Below are 6,000 nucleotides of genomic sequence, written 5' to 3' on the forward strand. Positions count from 1 at the left end.
AAATAAATTCTCAAAATGAAGCACATTAGTCCGCTTTACAACTGGTGTAGAGCCTAACTGGCATACAAACAAACATGCATGAGTTTCAAGTTTGTGGAAGATAATTTTCACCATAAAAAAAGCACCTTCCTTATAAAAGCATTACATGCATAATGGCATTTATGGTCACTTTTGAGAATGGTGTTTTCCTGCTAATGACACATTCGCGCTTATAGACTAAAGCCGTGTGCGCATTGCTGAGCTTATAATGTGAAGAAATAGCCTAATAGTTTATCAACATTTTTAAAAGTTTTTTTTATTTTATTTTAATTTTATTTTACCCCCTTTTCGCCCCAATTTTGTGGTATCCAATTGTTAGTAGTTACTATCTTGTCTCATCGCTACAACTCCTGTACGGGCTCGGGAAAGATGAAGGTCGAAAGCCATGCGTCCTCCGAAACACAACCCAACCAATCCGCACTGCTTCTTAACACAGCGCGCATCCAACCCGGAAGCCAGCCGCACCAATGTGACGGAGGAAATACCGTGCACCTGGCGACCTGGTTAACGCGCACTGCGCCCGGCCCGCCACAGGAGTCGCTAGTGCGCGATGAGACAAGGATATCCCTCCGGCCAAACCCTCCCTAACCCAGACGACGCTAGGCCAATTGTGCGTCGCCCCAAGGACCTCGAGGTCGCAGCCGGCTGCGACAGAGCCTGGGCTCGAACCCAGAGTCTCTGGTGGCACAGCTAGCACTGCGATGCAGTGCCCTAGACCACTGCGAGTTTATCAACATTTTAAACTAAAGGTTCTCATCTGTTGTGTCAAGCTCATTGCTAAAAATAGGTTATTTGATGATAGTGGTTGTATTCATTTGGGATCTATCGCATCCCACAACAGTCCCAGACTGTTTGAATTATTTATTTCTCGCCCAGAATAGGTCAACTTTTGTACTTTGAGGGATAGTAGTTTGACATAAGCCAGTGCTTTTGCTGTTCGTTGGGTCTACTCCTCTTGTTGGCTGATGAAAAGTAAATGTAGACAGTTCTTCCAATATCTTCAAAATTGATGTGTTTGTCTTCACTTGTAGCCTATGAGAAAGACCCGATCACAAAATAAATTATAATATAGGAGTTTCTTTGTTAACCGCTCAACACAGAATAGCTGCATGTGTGCACTCCCTCAAATCGTTTGGAGAAAATATTCTTTCTATTTTATTCAGGTATGTTCAATTGTATTCTTCATACTATAAAATAATATAAAATAATTAAACGTAATTCTAAGCAAATCTTGTCTGCTAAATGATCTAGTGTAGCCGAAAGCTATATGGCATAGCCAGATCAGGGCCTAACACAAGGACAACTCAGAGTATGCTATTCTTGTCTTTTGAAATAGACTACATTTTCTTCATATCATGTTTCTTTAGAACTGTCTAAAATAAATAATGGATTCATTGTGATGGTGTAGGCTATATTACATGGATTTTTTCAACTTTTAAAAATGTAGATGTTCCAAAGGTCTGCTTCAGTAGCTTGTACGCCAGGAGAAACTAAATGTGTTTATGTTAATTAACGGTCAATTACCTGGAGACCGACAGTTATTTGCTTGACATTCATCAGCTAACAAAATGTCATGACTGCCACAGACCTAACTGTGATTTTATTTATTTTGGGGTAAAACAATTTGTACAGTTTAAAAACAATTTAAAAGTACAAAGAAGTCCAACAAGATACCACAATTCTTTCCAAGGTAGTCCTCTGTGTAGCTTGGTCAATGTGAGCTATCACGAGATCAGACTGGTTCCACCAGACTATTGGGCTCTGGCTAGGTGAGGTGAAATCATAGACTTAGATCAGACTGGTTCCACCAGACTATTGGGCTCTGGCTAGGTGAGGTGAAATCATAGACTTAGATCAGACTGGTTCCACCAGACTATTGGGCTCTGGCTAGGTGAGGTGAAATCATAGACTTAGATCAGGCTGGTTCCACCAGACTATTGGGCTCTGGCTAGGTGAGGTGAAATCATAGACTTAGATCAGACTGGTTCCACCAGACTATTGGGCTCTGGCTAGGTGAGGTGAAATCATAGACTTAGATCAGACTGGTTCCATCAGGCTATGGGGCTCTGGCTAGGTGAGGTGAAATCATAGACTTAGATCAGGCTGGTTCCACCAGACTATTGGGCTCTGGCTAGGTGAGGTGAAATCATAGACTTAGATCAGGGCCGTTCAATGTCGGTCCTGGAGGGCCGAAACACTTCTGTTTTTCATCCTCTCCTTCTAATAAGGGACTAAGTCAGACCTAATAAGGGACACCAGTTGGGTGCAATTAACTACCAGGTAGAAACAAATACCAGTTGTGTTTCGGCCCTCCAGGACTGACATTGAACTGCCCTGACTTACTGTAGATAGACATCGCATCTTTGTATGTCCCATTATGACAACTGTGACAGTACGGGCAGCACCATTGAGGCAATCTCTATTGTGAAGCAGCTACTCTTCCTGGGGTCCGGCAAAATTAAGGCAGTTACACAATTTTAAAAACATTAAAATACATTCATAACAGATTTCACAACACACTAAGTATGTGCCCTCAGGCCCCTACTCCACTACCACATATCTACAACACAAAATCCATGTGTACGTGTGTATAGTGCGTATGTTATCATGTGTGTGTATGCATGTCTGTCCATATGTTTGTGTTGCTTCACATGTATTTTTATCTGTTTTTTTATCTGATTCTACTGCTTGCATCAGTTACCTATTGTGGAATAGCGTTCCATGTAGTCATGGCTCTTTGTAGTACTGCAGTTCCCATAGTCTGTTCTGGACTTGGGGACAGTGAAGAGGCCTCTGGTGGCATGTATTGTGGGGTATGCATGGGTGTCCGAGTTGTGTGCTAGTAGTTTAAACAGACAGCTCAGTATATTCAGTTTGTCAACACTTCTTACAAAAACAAGTAGTAATGAAGTCATTCTCTCCTCCACTCTGAGCCATGAGTATCATTAATGTTATCTCTCTGTGTACATTTAAGGGCCAGCCATGCTGCCCTGTTCTGAGCCAATTTTAATTTTCCTAAGTCCATCTTTGTGGCACCTGACCACACGATTGAATAGTAGCGCTTTATTATGGTCAGACTTCCCCCTCATTTTAGCTACTGTTGTATCAACATGTTTCGACTATAATAGTTTACAATCCAGGCTTACTCCAAGCAGTGTAGTCACCTCAACTTGCTCAATTTCCACATTATTCAATACAATATTTAGTTGAGGTTTAGGGTTTAGTGAATGATTTGTCCCAAATACAATGCTTTTAGTTTTTGAAATATTTAGGACCAACTTATTCCTTGCCACCCATTCTGAAACTAACTGCAGCCCTTTCTTAAGTGATGCAGTCATTTAAATCGCTGTAGTAGCTCATGTGTATAGAGTTGAGTCATCCGCATACATAGACACACTGGCTTTACTCAGAGCACACTGGGTTTGAGTAAAGCCAGTGTGTCTATGTATGCGGCCGACTCAACACTATTCACATCAGCTACTACAGCATGTCGTTAGTAAAGATTGAAAAAAGTAAGGGGCCTACACAGCTGCCCTGGGGAATTCCTGAATCTACCTGGATTAAGTTGGAGCGGCATCCATTAAAGAACACCCTCTGTGTTCTATCAGACAGGTAACTCTTTATCCACAATATAGCAGGGGGTGTAAAGCCATCACAAATAGGTTTTTCCAGCAGCAGACTATGATCAATAATGTCAAAAGCCACACTGAAGTCTAACAAAATATCCCCTCATCAATTTCTCTCCGCCAATCATCAGTCATTTGTGTAAGTGCTGCGCTTGTTGAATGTCCTTCCCTATAAGCGTTCTGAAAGTCTGTTGTTCATTTGTATATTATAAAAATATATATTTTTTACAAAAGTTTACTATGAGTTGGTAACAGGCAGATTGGTTGGCAATTTGAGCCAGTAAAGCGGACTTTACTATTTTTAATTAGCAGAAGGAAATGTGCTTCCCTCCAGGCCTGAAGGCACACACTTACTAGTAGGCTTAAATTAAAGATATGGCAAATAGGAGTGGCAATATCGTCCGCTATTATCCTCAGTAATTTTTTTCATCCAAGTTGTTAGACCCGGGTTGCTTGTCATTGTTGATAGACAACAATAATTTTTTCACTTCTTCCACACTCACTTTACGGAATTCAAAATGATGCTTGTCTTTTATCATTTGATCAGTTAGACTTGGATGTGTAGTGTCAGCATCTGTTGCTGACATGTCATTCCTAAATGTGCTAATCTTGCCAATTAAAAAATCATTAAAGTAATTGCCAATTTAAAGTTGGTTTTGTGATGAATGAGTAATCTGATTCAATGAATGATGGAGCTGAGTTTGCCTTTTTTCCCCAAATTTTATTTAAGGTGCTCCAGAGATTTTTACTATCATTATTCATATAATTGATGTATATAATATAGATTCATATTAGAGTTTCTTATTTTTATTCAGTTTAGTCACATGATTTGCCAATCTGTTGTGCAGCCAGACTTATTTGCCATTCCTTATACCTCATCCATCTCAACCATACAATTTTCCAATTCCTCATCAATCCACAATGATTTAACAGTTTTTACAGTCATTTTCTTAATGGGTGCATGCTTATTAGTAACTGGAATAAGCATTTTCATAAATGTGCCAAGTGCAGCGTCTGGTTGCTCCTCATTACACACCACAGACCAATAAATGATTTACATCAACAACATAGGAATCACTACAAAACATATTGTATGACCTCTTATACACTATATTAGGCCAAGCCTTTGGAACTTTGATTTTCCAAGATATGGCTATATTGTGATCACTACAGCCGATGGATCTGGATGCTGCTTTCAAGCAAATTTCTGCAGCATCCATAAAGATGTGATCAATACATGTTGATTTCATTTTTGTGCTGTTTGTAACTAACCTGGTAGGATGACTGATAACCTGAACCAGGTTACAGGCACTGGTTACAGCTTTTTCTTGAGTGGGCAGCTTGATGAAAGCCAGTCAATATTTAAGTCACCCAGAAAATATACCTCTCTGTTGATACCACATACATTATCAAGCATTTCACACACTTTATCCAGATACTGACTGTTAGCACTTGGTGGTCTATAGCGGCTTCCCACAATAATGGGCTTTGGGTGAGGCAGATGAACCTGTAGCCATATTACTTGAACAGTATTTAAAATTAGTTCCTCTCTAAGCTTTACACGAATGTGCTTCTGAATATTAACAGCAACACCTCCACCATTGGTATTTCTGTATATTCTGTAAATGTTATAACCATGTATTGCTACCACTTTATTATCAAAGGCATTATCTAAGTGAGTTTCAGAGATGCGAGTTGACAAACAAACTGAAAGGGTACACACCTGGAGTGTGTTGTTTGAACAGGTAGGAGGCAAGTTTGGTGATTCCCTGCCGCCTGCAGTTATGGAATGTTTTCTCACAAGTATAATTGATTGGCTGATCCCTCCTGGTGACCTGGATGAAATCATGGGATCCGTTCTTAACCTATAGGAAGTCCCACCTAGTTGACTACTTGAAAATGGTGAGTCCTCAATGGTGCTGCATATGCTAAAACAGGGTTTTGGTCACTAGTGTTGTCTATCTAAGTCTAAGTTTTCAGATGCTTTAGCCTCCCCTAGTGGGTAAGGTATGTATGTGTGTAGGGTTCCTGTAGCCTATCTCCCAATCCGTTAAAGCACTTCCATCTGAAAATATAGTGACTTCAGAGCAACCAAATATATTTTTTTCTTCTTTCATGTACCTTTCACGTCTACAGAGCATTTGTTATTCCTTGTACCTGAAATTCAGATGATGAAACTATCATTATTCCACATTGACAGACGAAGCCATGTGACAGACAATGATTTCAGACATAGACAGTGACGAAATGTGTCAAAGGGCAGCTGGGATGTTTCATTGATCTCTCTTTATTTGTTTTTCTGCAGGGGACAGCAGAGAGACAGAGCAGGGAGACA

This window comes from Oncorhynchus mykiss, chromosome 11, assembly GCF_013265735.2.
Source record: "Oncorhynchus mykiss isolate Arlee chromosome 11, USDA_OmykA_1.1, whole genome shotgun sequence".
NCBI lineage: Eukaryota > Metazoa > Chordata > Actinopteri > Salmoniformes > Salmonidae > Oncorhynchus > Oncorhynchus mykiss.